Genomic DNA, 23,335 nt, shown 5'->3' with positions numbered 1-23,335 from the left:
TATTGTTATAAGTGAATCTTGTAACCATTTCATATACCTCACTCTATCGATGTGACACCTTCTCTATTGCACCAACTTACTCTTCTACTGCTCTTATCTATTGTTGTATTGCCAATAAACTCTATTGGTTCACCTCTACTCTTCTTCTGCTTTGTTGGATCTCCTCCTTACTACTCTGTTCTTCAGTCCTCTCAACTGTATTCGTATCAGTACAAGCTCCTACCGTTTATCACATGAGATGCACTCTAGCTGCTATATCAATTTCTCAAACCATACTGGTTAACCCTCTATTAAACCCTATCACCGATTTAACCTTCACTTCCTTAGTCATTTCTATCCTTAGCTATTTTCTCTTTGACTAATCTAGCTCTCTCATGCAGCACTCAAACACTTTGCAGCAACTCTATCCTCTTCCATTCAGTAGCAACCTTCAATGATTATGGCTTCCTTATTTATAACTTGGTTTTCTTGCCAAAAGATTATTCAAAAACATGGGCGGTTAGGTTTTCCTCATCAACCTTGAGGCAAACCAAATCCAATCAGATCTTGTCTGATCTGATCACCTAGATAGTTGTTTGATCATCACTGCCATTGTTGCGCCTTCTTGATCACACCTTCTATCTTTGGCAATCTTCTTTTTACCCTATCAGTTGATCTCTTGGTCAAACATGAAGATTGGTCTTGTAGTTTCCTTCATCTGCCTTGATCTCCTCAATCACTCTAAGCTAGTGCTCACTTTTCCTCCAGACCTCGAGCCACAAACCTCTGCAATAGCTCTACAACACATCCCATGATTTACAGGATCTACCATTAATGTTGACCAACTCTACAACTACCTCATTGATTCACACTCCATCAACTGATGTATGCAAGTCCACCACCTAGACTCCATGTGGCATCCATGTCAACCAACTGCCACCTTGGATCGGTGTCATTTTAGATAGGATCACCGACCAAACACTCAACTGGTTCTTCTTTTATGTCAGTTTACTAACCCGATCGGTATCTCATACTTTACAAGTTAACCTTCATGTCTGACCTTTTCTAAACTACCAATGGAACACCTTAACCGGTCACTAGACATGTCTATTCAAAGCTTTCTCATCTTCATCAGATGGGAGTCTTTTGCATCTGCACCTTGTCTGTATTACCGGTGGACATACATACTGGTAAACACTCTTGATGATACTATGTCATCACCCTTCACTAGACTCCATCTTCAATCCGACCATTCTCCTCTGACTACATCTACTCAGCCATGCCTTCTCCTTGATTAGCTCAGACAATATTTCAACCAGTTTGTCAAGGAGATAAACCCAACATACTTCAACTACACCGACATCCCAACATGCTTTCTCTTCCAGTCTAGTGCATAACCCTAATTTCATGCACTGAAGGCATTCCTTTGGTTCACCGGTAGATCTAGTGTGAGCCTTAAGACACTTACCTTTACCTCTTCTTCCATACCTCACAAAACTATAGTACACATTGAGCATAATAGGAGATAAGCTCCACTTACCGGTGGACTGATACCATGTCATCTGCATCCTGCAATGCACTCATGTGGCTTCCCTATTTGTGCAACATGTCTTCAACCAAGCACATGTGATCTGGTGTGGGCACATTCACTATCAGTCATCTCTTCACATGGTGACCGCATCTTCATTCATTGGGAGTCCTACTGATCTGCTACCTCTTAGCATACCAGTGACTTGTTCATTCTTCTCCTCTGGTGTTGATGTGATTTAGGTAACATTTTGCCTCTTCATCAGAAATAATAGCTCAAGCACCTTGCTCATCCTACTTTTCACTAGTCATAATCTTGTCGATTTACAACCACTTACTTGGTTGACTTGTCTTCTCCATGTCAGCACATCACTTACTAGTTGATATCCTTTCCTTACTGGTGATACACTGTACCGATAACCTATCCATCTCATCCACACAAGTTAGGCACTAACTTTTCTACCGGTGACTCTAGTGATCATTCCTTTGAATGAAATTCTCTTCCTTACCTTATTGGTGTTCTGCAATACAAGGTGATATCAAGAATATCTCATTCTGTACTCCTTCATGATAGTGTTGCACATACATCTCTCATATCGGTAGTCATCCCATACTGGTTGACATCAATGACAACACAATGCCAACATTGTTTTTGTATTTCCTGTACTTATGCTTGATCTGATATTGAAGGTTAGGCTTAAAAGATCTTCTTTCTCTTTCTTCCGATTTTGAATTCATTTCAGGATATCCATATGCAAAATGACCTATCTTATTACATGCAAAACATTTGAAAGGAGATTTTCCTTCATACTTACTTCTTGACGGACCTCTAGGTATCCTTCTAGAAAATAGGGCTTCAAGTTGCTCAATCTCTTCATCTTCTTTTCTGATCTCTTCCAATTGCTTTGCATACAAAACTTTCCAATCTTGCTTATCAATTGATAATGTAGATGCCTAAAATGCAGTATCAACCTTTGTAGATCTAGGAGGACCAAATTATTCAAGCTCAAAATCAAATATCTTCCCAACAAGAGTATCTCTATTGAAAAAATAATTAGGCATGGTTCTTAGCTCATTAATTGTAGTTACCTTCATCTTATATGTCGGTGTCAAAATCCTTAACACTTTTGAAACAATCTCTTTCTTGCTCAGAGATCCACCACAACACTAAATTCCCAATACAATTTCATTAACCCTTTCCATGAATGCAAAAATTCTTTCATCTTCTTCCATATTCAAGCTTTCATATCTTACCCAGTAACATTCAAGTTTTGCAATTTTAATAGTAAGATCGCCTGCATTCAGAGTCTCCAACTTGTCCCATATAGCTTTTTCTGATGATTTTCTGATATGATAAGGTGCTTAAGAGGGATTCTCTATCTTTTCATTCATTCTCAATGTTCTTATCCAAGTTTGTCGGTGTAGGAATGCAAGATGCCGAATTATGAGGAGTGTAACCATTCAGAGTTTTTTCCCAAATTTCATTTCCAATGCATCTTAAATGAGTCTCCATCTGAATCTTCCATACTCCATAGTTTGTTCCATCAAGCCCAGGGTTGTCCTTCCAGAAAACATGAGTTAAACAATTAGTTTCCATAGGATCTTCCTCAAGTGGTTAAGCTTCTGCAAAAAGAGGTTCAGGCTCTGATACCATTTGTTAGGATAACCGGTGAACAATTGAGAGAGGGGGTGAATCAGTTGTTAATAGATTATGTGAATTAAAGCACTTAAAACCTTATATAGGTATAACTAATTAAGCATTAAATCATAAATGAAAATTAGAGAATCAATACCATGCAACCATAATACATAACACCATGATTTTTACGTGGAAAACCTCAATGAGGAAAAACCATAGTGGGAAACCCTACCCACAATGAGATGATACTTCTGCAACAAGTATATAATTATAATAGGGGCCTACACATGTAGGAAGGCACACTTCCTAGAGCGAACTGCTCATCACAATAGAGTCTCACTGACTAAAAAGATGTCAACCACATCAATATGTTTGGACTACAATCTAGAGAGAAGAACTACCGGTGATAGCATCAAACATGCTAGATTACAATTCCGGTTAAGCTCAATACTGGAGGTCTAAAACCTCTTACATAAACCCAACTCGATCACCTATGATCTCCCAAATCCTCTGCACAAATGATTATTATAGTATTCGCTCCTTTCCCATATCCATATACCCACACATGATCTACAATGAGATCTTACATACATTTATACCAACCCGGGACCTAACCAATTAGGTCGGCCACACATATGATAATACAATAGATCCATTACATAATCCTGAAATAAAATCGTAACACATGTCAGCCTAAGGTCAAACAAACAACATCCAATCAAAGAAACATCCCAGAAGCACATTGGAGGATCCACCAACACATTTCATGCAAACCAGTCGATAACCTAGATAGCACTGGACCTAAATTAGATCCACACACACCAAAGAAATGACACTAATCAGTCGAGGCATGAACACGATCACCATCAATATCCTGAATCTCTTCTAGAAGCCGTACCAACCACTTATGCATTACATCAAAGATCTTCAATAAACCTCTGTTGGTGAAACCCTTACCAGACCAATAAAGCAAGCTTACTAGAACATAAGATAACATCTGATCATAAAGTCAATACCAATGGACTGAAACATACTTTAGAAGCATATGCACCATCCATACAAACATATTACATCAACCAGATCATACTGGTGGCAATCAACTGATTATCTTCCCAATCCATTCCTCCTACCAGAAACTGGTAAACAACTAAAAGGTGTTGACATCAATGACAAAACATCAATGCAACACATAATCAATTCCATCATATGGCCAAAAATGATTAGGGTAGTTAAGATCACAAGTCTTAAGTTTTCTAGACTCATATTCAATAGCTCGGCCACTCTTCATAAGTACTTCTCCCAAACCATCCAAGGAAGCATCTGTGCAAACCACAAAATCGGCTGAGGGATCCAACACAATAAGAATAGGTGTTCTAGTAAGTGCCTTTTTGAGTTCCTGAAAGGCCTTCTCACACTTTTTGTCCAATCAAATTTATTTCCCTTTCACTGAAGAGATGTGATAGGGTGTGCAACCCTAGAGAATTCCTCAACGAAGCGTCTATAATATCTTGATAAGCCCATGAAATTGCTGACCTCTATCACACTAGCTAGTACTGGACAATCCATAATAGCTCTAATCTTTGATGGGTCAACTGAGATCCCATATCTTGATATGACATGCCCCAAATATCGAACTTCTAAATAGAAGAATGCACACTTAGACAAGCTGCCATACAACTAATTCTCTCTCAAACATTGCAATACCTGACGTAAGTTCTCTTCAATCTCTTCCTCATTTTGAGAATATATCAATATATCATTTAGGAACACAATCACAAATCTATCAAGGAAGGTGTGGAATACACCATTCATGAGACTCATGAACATTGTTGGAGCATTCGTAAGGCCAAAAGGTACTACTATGAGCTCATAGTGGCCATATCTAGTTTAGAAAGTGGTTTTGTGAATATCACTCTCCACTATCCTCAACTGATGATATCTCGACTTTAGATCTATCTTTGAGAACACTTTGGCACCTTGTAACTGATCAAATAAGTCATTGATCCTAGGTAATGGATACTGGTTCTTAATGGTAACTTTGTTTAACTTCTGGTAATCCATACATAATCATAGGAATTCGTCCTTCTTCTTTACAAAGATGACTGGTGTGCCCCAAGGGGAGATACTAGGATGAATGTTCCCCTTCTCTAAAAGTTCCTCAAGTTGCATCTTGATCTCATTAAGTTCATTAGTCATCATTCTATATGGTGCTCTTGAAACTGCCTCATCTCTCAGTACAAGATCTATATGAAAATCAATCTCTCTACAAGGTGGCATACCAGGTAGCTTGGAAGGAAACACATCTCCAAATCCCTTAAGAATAGGATGATCGTCAAGTGAGGGTTACTTCTCATCCTCTTCTTTTCTGGCTCTAATAGTGATGGCAAATAATTGACATCCCTTTCACATTCTCTGATTAAGCTGCATAGAAGAGATCATACAAAGTGATATGGGTCACAGAACTCTTGAAATCACTGTGGAAGTACCATGATCATCCACACACTCAATCTTTTTCTGTCAACAATATATATTGGCTCTATGGGCATATAGCCAATCCATGCCAGGAACAATGCCATAAGATCTTGGTGGTCTAACTCAAAGGTCTTTTATGGTGGTCATATTCCCAATCTGAAGCTGATAATCCTTAACCATTTATTCAACTAACACTCTAGCTCATGAAGCTAACTCAACTTCCCAACTAACATGTTGCCTAGTTGCCACTAGCCCACAACGATCCACAACCAATGGAGATATAAAAGAATTCGTAGCTCCTGAATCAAATAGGATAGTAACACTACTACCTCTGATCATACATGTGGCCTTTTTAACTATGGCGTGATGCTTAGCTTGGTGGTTGTCAACCACTGGAAAAAATATATGGGACTTACCCATGTCCCTAACTGTAGGTTCTAAACCTACCATACACTGACTACCTACCATATGTCCCTGTGGACACTCTCTTGCTTGTGTCGGATGGCTCCACAAGTAAAGAAAGCACCACATGTCTAAATCTGAGCACCTTGTGGCCTGAAATACTATTGTCCTACTAGATCCACTATAACCACCTTTGGTGGACTGCTAAGTCCGAGATGGAGGTGTGTATGGAACTTGTGGTTACTGATCACATCTAGGACCCTGTGTCTACCATTGTTTTGTTAGATACTTGATCACTCCCAAAGACACTGAGAGGGGGGAGTGAATCAGTGTCTAACCGGTAAGTGAAATATTTAAACTTGTTTGCAACTTTATAACCCAAATTAATGTACCGGTAAACAAGCAATAAAGCAATAAAGAGAAATAAGAGAGACAACATCAATGCACACCGTAAAACAAGATATTTTGGTGAGGAAACCCGGTAGGGGAAAAACCTCAGTGGGATTTGTGACCCACAATATTTACTCACTGGCCAATATGAATAAATATTACTGATACAAAAGGGGCCTGCACATGCACGAAGGCCAACAACCTAGATCTCACTGCTCACTCACAAAAAGGAGTCACACTGACTACAAAATTGGATAATTAAATCCAATAAAAATGTACTTCTCAAAGTAGCATCTACAATGCTTGATTCAATACCAATTTAAGCTCTATCAAATACCTGTGCTACAAACCTTTCTTCTCTCTGCTCTGATCTTATTCATTCATCAACATATTACATCAAAATGCATATACAGATATTCACTCTGATAATCCACTTGTATTAATCACCTATACATATTTCACATACCTATCACACTTTTTCACATACCTATGTCTCTTTTTAAATGACCAATAAGATCTCATACATATATGAGTCTTTACAATACATCATGTCGGCTATACAATATAATTACAATACAAAACAGTATAATTTCCATGTCGGCTAGGGTGCTGGTAAGATCTTCTGTTAGTGTAGACTGGGTGTCAGTGAGAATAATCTTGATGTACCTGCCGGTGCCGATAGATGATGTTTGTTGCCGGTGTATGCTATGAACCATATTACCAGTTGGTTTCTATCAATGACAACATGAACTATTCTCATCTGAGTGTAGAATGCCAACATGTTTGGGCTTAAATCCCTATTGTCCCTGTGGAGGCCTTTGTCTCTGATTCTGCTAAGACTATTGTTGAGGGTGAGGGGGTTTGTAGGACCTCGAATAATGTCTATGACTTCCCTTCCAATGGGCTTTCTGAAACGTAAATGACTATGGTGAAGGGTTCCAGTTCTGAAACCGATCTGACATATCTTGTAGTTTACCCTGAATCTCCTATGATAATAAGGCCTTCTCCAAAACAACCCGAAGGGTTCCTGGAGTTGCCATGCATACTGGTCCTTCTATCCTGGCATTTAGTCCTCTGATAAAATGGTTCACTAACAGTTTCTCATCCTTCATGTAATCTACATAAGGTAGGAGCTCAAAGAACTTACTCTCATACTGTGATAGTAAGAGTCCCTTCTTCTAAAGGTCATGAAACTCATCAATCAGGCACTGCCTAAAGTTCTTTGACAAGTATCTATCTCAGAACCTCTCTAAGAAGGTATCCCAAGTAATGGCGTCAACAACTATGTCAATCTTATATTCCTCTTGCCTCCACCATGTGGAAGCTGACCCACTCAAAAGATGAATAGAAAACCATGATTTCAAATTGCCCTCGTAGGAATGCAATCCAAAGCACCTCTCTAAGCTCAAAAGCCATGACTCATCTTCTAGCCCATCGGTAGATCCTACAAATGATGGTGGCTGTAGGCATAAAAGATCTCTGATTTGATCTCTTGGATCACGAGGTGATCTCTACAATCACAGGTGCTATAACTGGTGGTGGCTTAGGTTGGTGAACTGACTCAGATTCATGCTCATCCTATCCCTCTATATGGCTAGGAGGTGGACTCCTACTCTGTTCCCTAGTTGTTGATCTGTGACTCTCAGAAACCTGATGTCTACCCGATGACCTACTGAAGGTAGTCTATCCTTAACTATCCCTATTAGGTTCTGTAGTGCTTTTAAAATATCTTAGTTTGGGTCAATAGGTTGTTTGGGAGGAGCCTCCTGATTCCCTTCAGGAACCAACTCTTCCCGCCCAACGTCTTCATGTGCCATGTGAGCATGTCTAGGACCCTTTCCGCGTCTACAAGCTTGTCGCATATTCAGAGGCATCCTACACGAGTAATAAAATAAAATAAATAATTAATTTAAAAATAAAATAATAATTTAAGCAAAACGTAATGGAGAAAGGTTCCTAGTGTTGAAACCTAGCTCTGATACCAAAATGTGATGCCCAAACTTTTGGGTAAAAATGCAACAACAATTTTTTTTTAAACAACGCTAAAATACTTGTTATCTACGTTCAGTTACATGTGTTAACTCAATTAGTTTCATTAAAAAGATATCCTAAAGGTCAACTTAAATGGGTCTCTAAAGCGAGTGATAACTTATTTAATTTAACTAGGAGGATTAGAACTTTTCCCAAGTACCTCAGTGATTTAATAATTAAAATTAATTATATTTTATATCTGTTGAAAGCCATCAAATAATCTTGAATATAATTCCTAATAAATTATATTTTAATTACTTAATATTTATAATAATTCCCATTAACTAAAGCTGAATAAATTAATCCTATAAAGTCAACACAACCTTTGTAATTAATTAATTCGCCCAATTCAATCTTCAATTTTGATTATATTTAGAGTTAATATTATTTCCTTAAAAAATATTAAGTAATTTCAAAATCCATTAAATTATTAATACAAAATCAGTATATTAATATTAATTAATTAAGCAAATGAAAGTAAAGTTTCCAAAACGTCGTTAAACTAACTAATTCGTTAATAATGTTGCCTAGAAAATAAATCTTCCATTATTGATAACTAAACCCCCCTTAAAGATTTAAATAATCATTTACATCCTAAACCACTAAAATACCCTCATTAAGTTATAACTTCTTTTTAAATTTAAATCTCACTATAAGTCACCAAATTTCAAATAAAGAATCTCCTCTAAATAAAAAATATGCCCCCCTCCTATAATTTCATTAACACAAATTATCCTCTTATAAAAATAAATTCCCTCTTATATAAAAATAACTCTAAATAAGCTATAATAAAATTCTTTATATAAAAATAACTCTAAATAATCTATAATAAAATTCTTACTTTTGAAATGGGTTTCCCCCCTTTTCTTTATTCTAATTTTAAAACCCCTTTTTGATATTATATTCATGTGGGATAACCCTATTTAGGGTTTCCCCTTTTTATTTTATTATACACAAAACTATCTATTCTTGTTTCTTATCTTTTCCTACCTAACCGAAGTTAGGGTTCTTTTATTTTTACCTCTTGATTGTGTAGGGTTTACTCCATGGTGGAGGGCATGAAGGGGCGGTGGCGGAAATGCCAACATCGGGCGCAAAATTTGCACAAGCGGTGGGAGGTAGATTGTGGAATCGGTGGAGAGGAGGGTTCACAACGCCCGTGGAGAGGAGGGGAGGTTTTGCAGGGGCGAAAGCTGGTGGTCACTGGTGGTCCTCGAACGACTGGTGGGTCGCGGTCGCGGCCCACTGTGTGGGTCGTGACACACTATGTGTGCCACTCCCCACGGGGGTAGGGTGGAGCCCTCGGCTCCCCCATCCCCGAGCCGCTTCATTTTGTGTTATAAAGTTTTTTTTAAATGTTTTTTTTGTTTAAGATGCAAAAAAAATTACAATGTTAATATATATATATATATATATACACACACACACACACACACACACACACACACACACATAAGCACACACACACACACACACATATACATATACTCATATATGTGTGTATATATATATTATACATTTACCCATAATTTCTTTTATAACTCATATAGCTTTAAATGTGGAGACTAACTTTGTTTAACAATCTGATTTTTTAATGAGCTAATAACTATTTACAGAACATAAATACACTTTAAGTTTTTAAATAAATAATAGAGTTTAACAAATGCTTTAGCTGCACTAACTAGAATAAAGGTTACAACTTAAAGTTATTTCTTCCTCCTATTAATTTTTTTTGAAACTGAAAATTGTTTAATGCTTTTTTTTCTAAACTAAATTTTCTTTTTGCAATCAATGAAATGATATATTTTAGAAACAAAAACTCTTTTCTTAACTAGCAAATATAAACTATACATCTAACATGTAGATTATTTCTTAATACAATTTTAAATGAAATTTGATTCACTTTTCAACAATAATAAATTTAAATGAAATTTGATTCACTTTTCAACAGTAATAATAAATAACTCAATGAAAAGGCCTTTCCTATGGTGAATGGAAAACTTTAAATCTTTATTTTATTTCTTTAATGAAAGAGTTACAATAGAAATATAACATATTTTCTCTTTTTTTTCATGGTAATGAATAAAAACAACTAATGCAAGTATTACATTCTTCTTCTTTGGAATATATTGAATACAAGGAAAAATACATTGTTGTATCTTTTTACAACATTTCCAGAAGTTCAAATAAATTTAATAGGAGGAATTTAAATCTAAAGATGAACATTTGGGTATAGTTGAAATCACTTTAGAAACCACTTTAGGAAGGTGTCTTTTCTCCATCCTTTAAATAAATTGCAGACCTACAAATTAAACTTTCGATGTGACCATGGAGGCTCACCTCCCAACCTAGGCCTATTAGAGACCACCGCCGAGCTAGGAGAACTAAGTACCAAATAGGTTACACACATACTCAAAAACAAATATAAGAAATCAGATTTTACAAGAAATCATTTCAACAATGAAATCCCAACTCAAGTCTTGCACATAGTCACCAAGTGACTTGAAATAATGGGGTGAAGGTGGGCCAAGTATCTAAAGGGAGAAACTGCAATAAAACCATTGATAACCAAATGACTTCACAAGGCTTACAGATCTATCTACTTGGTCTCTCACATGACCAAAATAATCCTTATGACCCCCAAGGATACAAGCCAAGTCCTCTTATGACCCCCATATGTTATATATACAAACAAACAATAGCAAGGTACTTAAACCTTGTTTATCCCTCTCTTCCAACAAGAGAGACTACACCCTTAAGCTATCTTAAAACCCTCCATCCCAAGAATACTCTTTGTTGGCAATATTGCATTATAACAAACAATGAAAGATTGTTGGAGGACATTGAGAAGGTTGTTGATGATTATGGATATAACTAATTAAAGATGTTTTACTGTCTTGATATTATTATTTTATCATTGATGTCAAGAAATTGATTTTCTAATTTAGTATGATGTTGCCATATCTTGAGAAGTATGATATGAAGATTATAAAGATGTCGGTAAAAGACACAGGAAAGAATATGATGAATAAGGGGATGAATAAAGTATTCAATGGGCAACTACTACCGAGTCAGACAATGATGAGATCATGATGTTTTAGATTGTTTTAACATCATACATATAGTGTAAATTATAAAGGTTAATACTATACTATGTTATCAAGCAAAGAACCTAGTTGGTAAACCCTAAGGAACCTAGTTGGTAAACCCTAAAGTTATCGCTATCAGTTAATGAAGGCGGAATGTCTACCGAGTGAAGTTTAGTATTCACCGAGTTGTAACTGAGCTATAACAGAATGCATTAAATGTTTACATGCGGTATTTAATGAAGGAAGCTGATGAGCTGGAGCGGATTAAATGATTGGTAAGCCATGAATGAAGTTTGTTAATGAATCTAAGGCAATGAAAAGTCGGAATGAAGATCTATAGCTCATATTGAACTGCAATACCCTGGCACAAGTTCCAAGACTATTATCCAAGTTCCAAGGTGGGGTAAATTGTTTTTAGATCGAAAGATGCATTGAACCTGGACAAGATTGAAGATCTGATGGCTATGATTGATCATGGGAAATGTGATCAAGGAGATTAAGCAGTTACCTAATTGTTTATAAATAGGAAATTGTTGATAAACAATGAATGCAGGCAAGTGTATGCACAGGGATGCTACATAGTGATTACAGAGCACAGAAGCTTGAAGACCTGTTAGAATAACAGAGTATAGAAGCCCAATAGATAGACAAGATTAGTTCTATGTCTAGATTGTATTGAGCAAATAGGAATCTGCTTTAGCATTTTAGATGTGAAGTTGTAGATAGATTTTATTACTGTTATTTTGTGAAAGTGACAGAAAATCTCTTAACCGAGTGGACTTAACAATCTTATATGTAAACCCTCTAGCAAGGTGACATTCTGATTGAGTGTTTGAAATCCTTTAACAAGGTCACTTCTAACAAAGTGAAGATCCTAACAGATCTGAGGGAAATCCCTTAACCGGGTCACATCTAGCAATGCGTTTGTAATCTTTAACAGGATTTGCTTTTAACCGAGCATACTCTAGAAGAGTATATTTCTTAGTGGGTCCGAAATCCCACAGTGGTTTTTCCCTATTTGGGTTTCCACGTTAAATCTGGTGTTATGAGGTTTATATTGTTCATATGCTTTTGAGTTTGCATGTTTAACAGTTTTGGTTATATTACTGATATATATGTTACGGAGGTTGAATCTGATGTTTTTATGGATGATTAAGTTTGTATGATTCATCCCCCCGTTCTCATCTTGTTGGTTATTGGATCTGTACTTATATTAAGTATCAGAACTATCAATTGGTATTAGAGCTTTGGACTCCGGAAGGAAAGTTTAAAGGCACTTGAGTTAAAGATCCAAAGATGTATAAGAGGGATGCACCAAAGCTGAACAAGTCAAGTTTCTCTACATGGTAGAAAAGGATGAAGCTACATCTATCAGGAGTTGGAGAATATGTTGTATACTATCTAGAGAATGATTTTGATACATCGAGCGCCTATCCATTGACTATGGAGGAGATAAAGGCAAAGCAAGAACATATTCAAGCAATGATTGAAATAACATCTGCATTGACCGATTCAGAGTTTAATGATCTAGAAGGATGCAATGATGCAAAGGCAATGTTGGATAAGCTCATATTAGTATATGGAGGAGATGAACATGTTCAAAGGGAAAAAGTACATAGTTTGAGAGGACAACTTGAATCTATGAGGATGAATGAAGGTGAGAACATAACTCAATATAGTACAAGACTAAAGGAGATTGTCAATCAAATCAAAGGAGCAGGTGGAACTATTGAAGAAAAGGATATAACAAGTAAGTTGTTGAGAACCCTTCTACCAGCTTATGCAATCTGAGTCTTTGCAATCAATGAATTGAGGTCTGTACCTAATATGCCAGTTTCTTTAGATGCTACTATTGGTAAGCTACATGCATTTGAGTTAAGTAATTTTGATAACAGTGGATCTTCGGTAAATAAAGTTTAATCTGCATTTAGTTCTTTTCATCTTGATGAATCTAATGATTTCAATGAAAGAAAGTATAAGTACTCTAAAGGAGATCACAGTGGAGCAAGTGAAAGATTTTAGAAGAACATGGAAGAAGTACACAAACTGTATGAAGAAATCAAAAAGCAAGAAGAGTTTGAAGCACTATTAGCCAAAAGGTTACCAAGAGGCAAAGGTAAGTATAAAGGAAAACTACCTTTGAAATGTTTCAATTGTGATAAGATAGGACATATGGCTTCTAACTATCCTGACAAAGATTTTACTTAAAAGAGAGATTACTGAGATAACAGACAGAAAGATAATCATTACAGAGGACACCGAGACTTCAGAAGAAGAGATAGAAAGACATGCTTAATAGCTGATGATGAATCTAATGATGATAAATCAAATGAGACTGATACAGAGGAAGTAGTTTAGGTGGCTATCAAGGATGGCTCAGATGAAGAAAGGTATGAATAAAAAGCCCTAATATCTCACATAAACACTAATGATTCTTGGATTATAGATAGTGGATGCTCACATAATATGACAGGAGATAAACACAAGTTTGTTATATTAGAAGATTATGATGGAGGCTATGTTAGATTTGGTAATGATGCACCATGTCCGGTAAGAGGTAAAGGATCTATAACACTTCTTGATAATGCAAGATGCAATGATGTTTATTGGGTTGAAGGTTTGAAATACAATTTGTTGAGTGTAGCACAACTAAACAACACAAGTTACCGAATAGAATTTTAGAAAGGAATTGTCAAAGTTCATGACAAGAATGGAAAGTTAGCTGCTACTGGGACACAAACAAAAGGTAATACATTTCACCTTGACTCAACTCGGAATAAGTGTTTGCATGCAAAGATTGATGATACCTGGTTATGGAATAAAAGGTTTTGTCATGTCAATTTTGATAATCTGATCAAAATAAGTAAGAAGCATAGAGTAAGAGGTCTACCGAGTCTTGAAAAACCTAAGAATGCTATGTGCCGAGGATGCCAGATGGGTAAGATGACAAGATCAAGCTTAACAAGTAAGTCTTACACTTCTAAGGGAGTTTTAGATCTAGTGCACACTGATCTTTGTGGTCCTATGAAAGTTTAAAGTTATTATGGTGATAAATATTTCATACTATTTGTGGATGACTATTTAAGGATGATGTCAGTAATGTTTTGAAAGGAAAAATCAGAAGCTTTTCAAATGTTTAAATGGTACAAGGCAAGATTTGAAAATGAAACAGGAAGACAACTGAAATGTCTTAGATCAGATAGAGGAGGAGAGTTCACATCTGATGAGTTCAACTTATTTTGCAATTATCATGGTATTAAAAGACAAGTATCTACACTGAGAACTCCACAGCAGAATGGAATAGCTGAAAGAAGAAACAAATCTATTGTGGATTGTGCTAGAACACTAATGATTGAAAAGAAGGTGCCACAAACATTTTGGAGAGAAGCAATAAGCACAACTATTTACACCTTGAACCGAGTTCAATTGAAGAAAGGTACTTTGAAGACACCATACGAAATCTGGTATGATAAGAAACCTAATGTTAGTTATTTTAAAATCTTTGGAAGTAGATGCTATGTTCATAAAGATGATAGAAATGGCAAGTTTGATTAGAAAAGTGAAGAAGGAATATTTCTAGGTTATTCTTCTAGAAGAAAAGCATTTAAATGTCTGATCAAATCATCTAACAAAATAGTAGAAAGTGCAAATGTAAAAATTGACGAATTTGCAGAAAGAAATGATGAAGGAAATTCCAAGGAACCAGAAGACTATGATGAATTCGTCTATGTTCAACCGAGAAGTCCTACCGAGAAGACTGTTGAAGAAAATGAAGAGAATATGCAGTTACCGAGTGATGAAGAAGATCATACAAAGCCTACCGAGTCTGTATTAGCCAAGTATGTCAGAAGACATCATGCACCAAGTTAGATTATAGGAGATAAGGATGATCTAGTGATGACAAGGAACAAACTGAGACAGAACACATGCTTGATATCTGAATTTGAACCGAGAACAGTAAAAGAGGCATTTAACAATGAAGATTGGGTAAATGCTATGACAGAAGAGATTGATCAAATCAAGAAGAATGACACATAGACACTAATCCCAAGACTGAAGGACAAAAATGTAATCAGTACAAAGTGGATTTTCAGAAACAAGCTAAATGAAAAAGATGGAGTCATTCGAAACAAAGCAAGACTAGTTTGTAAAGGTTATGCTCAAGAAGAAGGAATTGATTATGGTGAAACTTTTGCACCTGTTGCTAGACTTGAAGGAGTAAGAACATTGTTGGCCTATGCTACTTTCAAGAACTTCAAGGTATATCAAATGGATGTCAAATTTGCATTTTTGAATGGAATATTAGAAGAAGAAGTTTTCATTGAACAACCTAAAGGATTTGTTGAAGACAATAATGAAGATCAGGTATGTAAATTGAACAAAGCTTTATATGGTTTGAAACAAGCACCAAGAGCATGGTATGAAAGATTGCACTCTTATTTGATTAAGATTGGTTTTATAAGGACAAGTGAGAACAACAACATGTATATGAAGAATGATGAAAATGGAATACTGATCTCAGCCATATTTGTTGATGATATTATATTTTGTGGAAATGACTCTTTATGCAAGAACTTTGGAAATGAAATGAGTAAAGAATTTGAGATGTCATTAATTGGTGAGATAAAGTATTTTATAGGTTTACAGATAATGCAAATGAAAAATGAGATTTTCATTACTCAATCCAAGTACATAAAGGAAATCTTGAAGAAATTTGGAATGGATGATTCAAAACCAGTAAGTACTCCTATGACTACCAACTATAAATTATCTAAGAATGATGAATCTGCATCTGTTGATGAGACACTCTACCGATCCATGATTGGAAAACTACAATATGTTGTTCACAACAGACCAGCCATAGCACATGGAGTAGGTATAGTTGCAAGATTCTCTGCAGATCCTAAGGAAACACACATGACAACAATAAGAATTTTTAGATACTTGAAAGGCATAGAGGATTATGGCTTAGTATATCAAAAAGGAAATGATTTTGATTTAAAATTTTATACTGATGCTGATTGGGCAGGCAACATTGATGACAGGAAAAGCACAAGTGGAGGAGCTTTCTTTTTAGGAGAAAGACTAGTGAGTTGGCTTAGCAAGAAACAAGGATGTGTTTCACAGTCAATAGCAGAAGCTGAATACGTTGCTGCAACATTGAATTGTACCAACATTGCACGGATCAAACAACTATTGGAAGGTATAAATGAGAAAGTTACCGAGCCAGTAACTATATTCTGTGACAATACTAGTGCCATTAATATTTCAAAGAATTATGTTATGCACTCTAAGACAAAGCACATATCTATCAAATATCATTATCTTAGAGAAGAAGCTCAAGAAACGAAAGTGGTATTGGATTATGTTAGCACAAATGAGAAAATAGCAGATATCTTCACCAAGCCACTACCAAAGGACACTTTTGAATATCTCAGAAGTAAGTTAGGGGTCCTACCCCTATCTTCTACTCACTGACCAAGTTCGGTGAAAGCATCAATCCGATGACTCTAATGAATATCTTTTGGGAGTTGATGCTAAGTTATACACTTTAGGATGTTTTCTAAAAGTGTACAAGAATTAATACAAGAATTCTTTAGGGAACAGGAATTGAAGACAAATGCTCTGACCGAGACTCAGTTGATACACAACAGCAGGAAATCACTTCTTACAGGAAAAGTAATTATGTTTTAGTTCTTTACTTTTTGGCATTGTTGTAAAAGGGGGAGAAGACCTACAAAGGGGGAGAAGACTACTATAAAGGAGAGACGACTGAGAGAAGACCTATCAGGGGAGAAGACTAAGAACAATCTGAGTAGACTATAGATTGGGAAGAAGAGTGAAGAAATGAGGAGAAGTCTAATGTATGGGGGAGAGCATTTCAACATTTCAGAATCACAGCAATCCGAATCTATTAAGGTCAAATCAATTGGTTTTGTGATCAATGCCAAAGGGGGAGATTGTTGGCAATATTGCATTATAACAGACAATGAAAGATTGTTGGAGGATATTGAGAAGGTTGTTGATGATTATGGATATAATTGATTAAAGCTATTTTACTGTCTTGATATTATTATTTTGTCATTGATGTCAAGAAATTGATTTTCTAATTCAGTATGATGTTGCCATATCTTGAGAAGTATGATATGAAGATTATAAAGATGTCAGTAAAAGACACAGAAAGAATGTGATGAATAAGGGGAGAAATAAGTTATTCAACGAGCAACTATTACCGAGCTAGACAATGATGAGATCATGATGTTTAAATTGTTTTGATATCATACATATGTTGTTGATTGTAAGGTTAATACTATACTATGTTACTGAGCAAAGAACCTAGTTCATAAACCCTAAGGAACCTAGTCGGTAAACCCTAAGGTTATAGCTATCGGTTAATGAAGGCGGTATGTCTACCGAGTGAAGTTTAGTATTTACCGAGTTGCAATCGAGTAATAACAGAATGCATTGAATGAATAAAAGCATTATTTAATGAAGGAAGCTGATGAGCTGGCTATGATTAAATGATTGGTATGCCGTGCATGAAGTTTGTTAAAGAATCTATGGAAAAGGAAAATTGGTAGAAAGATCTACAACACAGATTGAACCGCAATACCCTAGCACAAGTTCCAAGAAATATATGCAAGTTCCAAGGTGGGGTAAAACATTTTCAGATCGAAGGATACATTGAACCTGGTCAAGTTTCAAGATCTAATGGCTATGATTGATCATGGGAAATGTGATCAATGGGCAACTACTACCAAGTCAGACAATGATGAGATCATGATGTTTTAGATTGTTTTAACATCATACATATGTTGTAAATTGTAAAGGTTAATACTATACTATGTTATCAAGCAAAGAACGTAGTTGGTAAACCCTAAGGAACCTAATCGGTAAACCCTAAGGTTATCGCTATCGGTTAATGAAGGCGGAATGTCTACCGAGTGAAGTTTAGTATTCACCGAGTTGTTACCGAGTTGTAACCGAGCTATAACATAATGCATTAAATGTTTACATGTGGTATTTAATGAAGGAAGCTGATGAGATGGAGCAGATTAAATGATTGGTAAGCCGTGAATGAAGTTTGTTAATGAATCTAAGGCAATGAAAAGTTGGCATGAAGATCTACAACTCAGATTGAACCACAATACCCTAGCACAAGTTCCAAGACTATTATGCAAGTTCCAAGGCGGGGTAAAACATTTTCAGATCGAAAGATGCATTGAACCTGGACAAGATTGAAGATCTGATGGCTATGATTGATCATGGGAAATGTGATCAAGGAGATTAAGTGGTTACCTAATTGTTTATAAATAGGAAACTATTGATAAACAATGAATGCGGGCAAGTGTATGCACAGGGATGCTACATAGTGATTACCGAGCACAGAAGCTTGAAGACCTGTTAGAATAATAGAGTATAGAAGCCCAACAGCTAGACAAGATTAGTTCTATGTCTAGATTGTATTGAACAAATAGGAATCTGCTTTAGCATTTTAGATGTGAAGTTGCAGATAGATTTTATTACTGTTATTTTGTGAAAGTGACAGAAAATCTCTTAACCGAGTGGACTTAACAGTCTTATATGTAAACCCTCTAGCAAGGTGACATTCTGATTGAGTGTTTGAAATCCTTTAACAAGGTCACTTCTAACAAAGTGAAGATCCTAACAGATATGAGGGAAATCCCTTAACCGGGTCACATCTAGCAATGTGTTTGTAATCTTTAACAGGATTTGCTTTTAACCGAGCATAGTCTAGAAGAGTATATTTCTTAGTGGGTCCGAAATCCCACAGTGGTTTTTCCCTATTTGGGTTTCCACGTTAAATCTGGTGTTATGAGGTTTATATTGTTCATATGCTTTTGAGTTTGCATGTTTAACAGTTTTGGTTATATTACTGATATATATGTTACCAAGGTTGAATCAGATGTTTTTATGGATGATTAAGTTTGTATGATTCACCCCCCCCCCCTCTCATCTTGTTGGTTATTGGATCTGTACTTATATTAAGTATCATAACTATCACTCTCCCCTCTGAAGGGTGAGTTTAGTCTTGAATCCCATGTACAAACAACAACAAAAAATACGAAAAAAAGCAACTAAAACAATTTCAAACACATAGTTACAAGAATGTTTCTACATTCTTTTTATAACAATTTAATATTTTATCATTTCTCAATGTGTATACAACTAACTACTTGGATGGATTGACACCAACCTTTACTCCTCCAATGGAATGTATGTTGTAGAAGAGCTGCCCAATTCCCTTACAATCTTCTTAGTTAGCCAAAATTCTATTCTAAAATTTCAAATCCAATTACCAAAACTTGTCTCCAGGATTGGAGAGTGGGTGATCAAAGTCCCAAGTTTGAAAATCTACCCTATGTAGGCTCTCCTCACACTTTCCAACTTCCTTGAAAAGGATGTTACTTCCCATAGGTTTGTCTTCCCAACCTCTTACAAGGTTTCTAGAAATGGAAACTGAAAAAGGTGGTTGCAAGATGGGGAAGTGCACCTAAACAACAAAAGGAAGGTTGTCTACCCAAGAGTCAATCTTCTTAAAGTTCAATTTCATCCATCTTGGAAAACCCACTTTTGAAGTGACTTGAAAATCACATGTGAGTGGTCACATGGCTAGAAATGACCCTTACCCATAGGTATATCATATGGGCATTCAAAAGTGACCTAAACTCAACCCTAGGAGTTAGGTTGACCCTTCAAAAACCCACCTAAAGTTTGTCTATGGGTCAAACTTGATTTGACCAAACTAATGGCCCTCTAACCAAGCTATCTTTTGGTAGCACAACAAGATATTTGAAAATGCATTGGGTTACACACTTTCCCTCCTAAGGAAATGTCATTTTCCAACTCACACACATCACAAGTGTCAAGTGACACCGTAAAATACACATCACAAAATACACTTGGCATGTCCTTTTTGGGAATAATAAAATTAATAATTCCAAATTTGAACTTACACTCAAGCATCACTATTACAAAATTAAACACATCACATACGAGGTATTGTTGGTATTATGGATGTGTTGCATTGGTTTTGTCATTGATGTCAACACTTGTCAACACTTATCAGCACTTGGAGATCTTTGGTTATGTTCACTGACATGTTCAGTGACTTATGCATAGTCACTGGTATCTGGTTCATCGATAGGTTATATTGTTCACTGACACTAACGATGATCTGTTATCATCTGGAGATTACTTGGTTATGTCGAAGACATTTTTTGGACACTTGGTTTTGGTGATTTGATTATTGGCACAATCCATTTTACATATTTGTTGTTACCGGCAAATAGGTCTAGGTTATGGACCGACAAGCATTATCTATTCCAAATCAGCATGACACTTTATAGAGATGATTTGTTACTATTGTAAATGCATTGAGATGACATCATGCATCACATATTGATTCATTGGTAATTGATTTAATCATAATATCTTAGTGTGTCAACCTACACATTTGGTCTTAGGTTTTGGTATATATGTAAGATCTCATTTGTTAGATTATGTAGAGGAGTGTGAAAAGTATTGTAATAAGGTATATGTGAATATAAGAAGAGCTATACATGCAGATATCATTTCAAGATTCAAGGAAGGTATGAGGAAGACAATCAGAGCTTAACCGGTACTGAATCCAACATATGATGATGCTATTTTGAGAAGTACATTATCATTGGATTTAACCATCCAATTGTAGTTATTGTGAATCCCATTTTGTGATTGACCAGTGAACTCTAGGCAGTTGTCCTCAGACCCCATTTGTATAGACATACGATCTACAGTAGTATCATCTGATTGTGGGTAAGGTTTCCCACCATGGTTTTTCCCCTTACAGGGTTTCCACGTACAAATAATTGTGTTATGTTTTGTGTATGTTATTTGCCTTTCTGTTTCATGCATTAAACTTTACCAGTACTATTATTAACTGTTAAATTGTCTATCGGCATTAAGTTTGGTTTACTAGTATTATGCATTAAGTTTGGTTAAGTTATATTTGGGTTGAAATTAATAGACAATTGATTCACCCCCCCTCTCTTAGTTGCCTTCGGGTCCTAACAATTGGTATCAAAGCCTAGTCCTCTTTTTGCAAAATTTTAACAGCTTGAGGAGATTCTATGGTAACTAACTATTTCAGGAAGGACAGTCTGAAGCTTGATGGAACTAACTATGGTATATGGAAGATCAGAATGGAGACTTATCTGAATTGCATTAGAAAAGACATATGGAATGTTACAAAGAATGGCTATGTTGGTCCCACTCAGAGTCAACCTAATCCACCAACCTTGGCTAAAGATCGGGAGAATGATTGCAAAGCAAGAGAAGCACTTTTGAGCACATTGTCAGATCAGCAAATCATGGGATTATCAGATTGATCTACTGCTAAAGCTATTTGGGATAAATTGGATACATTAAATGAAGGTGATACCACTATCAAAATTGCAAAACTAGAATGCTTCTAGGTCATGTATGAAAATCTGAAAATGAAAGAAGATGAAAGGATTTCTTCTTTTATGGAAAGAGTTAATGAAATTGTTTTGGGTATACAATGTTGTGGAGGATCCTTAAGTGAAGATGAAATTATTTCTAAAGTTTTAAGAGCTTTGCCACCGATATACAAAATGAAAGTAACTACTATTAATGAATTGAGAACAATGCCCAATGCATCAGTATCTAGAGATACTTTGGTTGGAAAACTTTCAGCTTTTGAACTTGAGGAATTTGGTCCTATTGCTACAATTTAGATAGATTTGGCTTTCAAAGCTTCATCATCATCAAAAAAATCTGATTGGAAAGCACTCTATGCTAGAGAACTTGAAGAAACCAAAAGAGAGAATGAAGAACTGGAAGAGCTTGAAGCACTATTTGCAAGGAAAATGCCTAAAGGTCTAGTTGGAAGTAAGTATGAAGGTAAAGCACCATTTAAATGTTTTAACTATAATAAAATTGGTCATATGGCATCTAGGTGTCCTGATAGACATGCAAGATTGAAAGAAGAGGCTAAAAGAACATACAAGCCTAACCCTGAATATCAAAGATACAGATTTAAGAATAATAGAGACAAATCATGTTACTATGCTGACGAAGGAGTTACTGATGATTTTGATGAGGAACCGATAGACAATGGATGGGCGTTTGTTGCAATAATAGAAGATCAACCGGTAGAGTAGGCCCTGGCAGCTAAAATTGAAGAAAATGATGAATGAATCATTGATTCTAGATGTTCACATCATATGATTGGAGATAAGAGTAAATTCTTAACCTTTCAGGAATACAATGGAGGTCTAGTAAGATTTGGAGATGACAAAGCTTGTTTGATCAGAGGAAAAGACACTATATCTTTTGATGGTAAGAACAACACTGATAATGTTTACTATGTTGAAGGCTTGAAGCATAATCTTTTGAGTGTTGGTCAATTAGTTGAAAAGGGATTTCAATTACAATTCAAGAATGGTAAATGCAAAATCATGAATAGAACTGGTTTGGAAATTGCAACTGGTAATCAGACTAGAGGTAATATCTTTCATTTGAATAACAATAAGACATACTTGATTGCACATATTGATGAAGGTTGGTTATGGCATAAGAGACTTTGTCATGTAAATTTTGATTGCATTGTGAAAATCAGTACAACTAAGGCAATAAGGCATTTACGTAAGATTGTTAAACTTCACAATCCAGTATGTAAGGAATATCAATTTTGAAAGCAAGTTAGAGAAACTTTTAAGAGTATTCCAGAAAAATCCTATAATTTTCTTGACTTAATTCATACTGATTTATGTGGTCTAGC

Source organism: Cryptomeria japonica, chromosome 5 (genome assembly GCF_030272615.1).
Source record: "Cryptomeria japonica chromosome 5, Sugi_1.0, whole genome shotgun sequence".
NCBI lineage: Eukaryota > Viridiplantae > Streptophyta > Pinopsida > Cupressales > Cupressaceae > Cryptomeria > Cryptomeria japonica.
Note: the sequence above shows the minus strand (reverse complement) of the source record.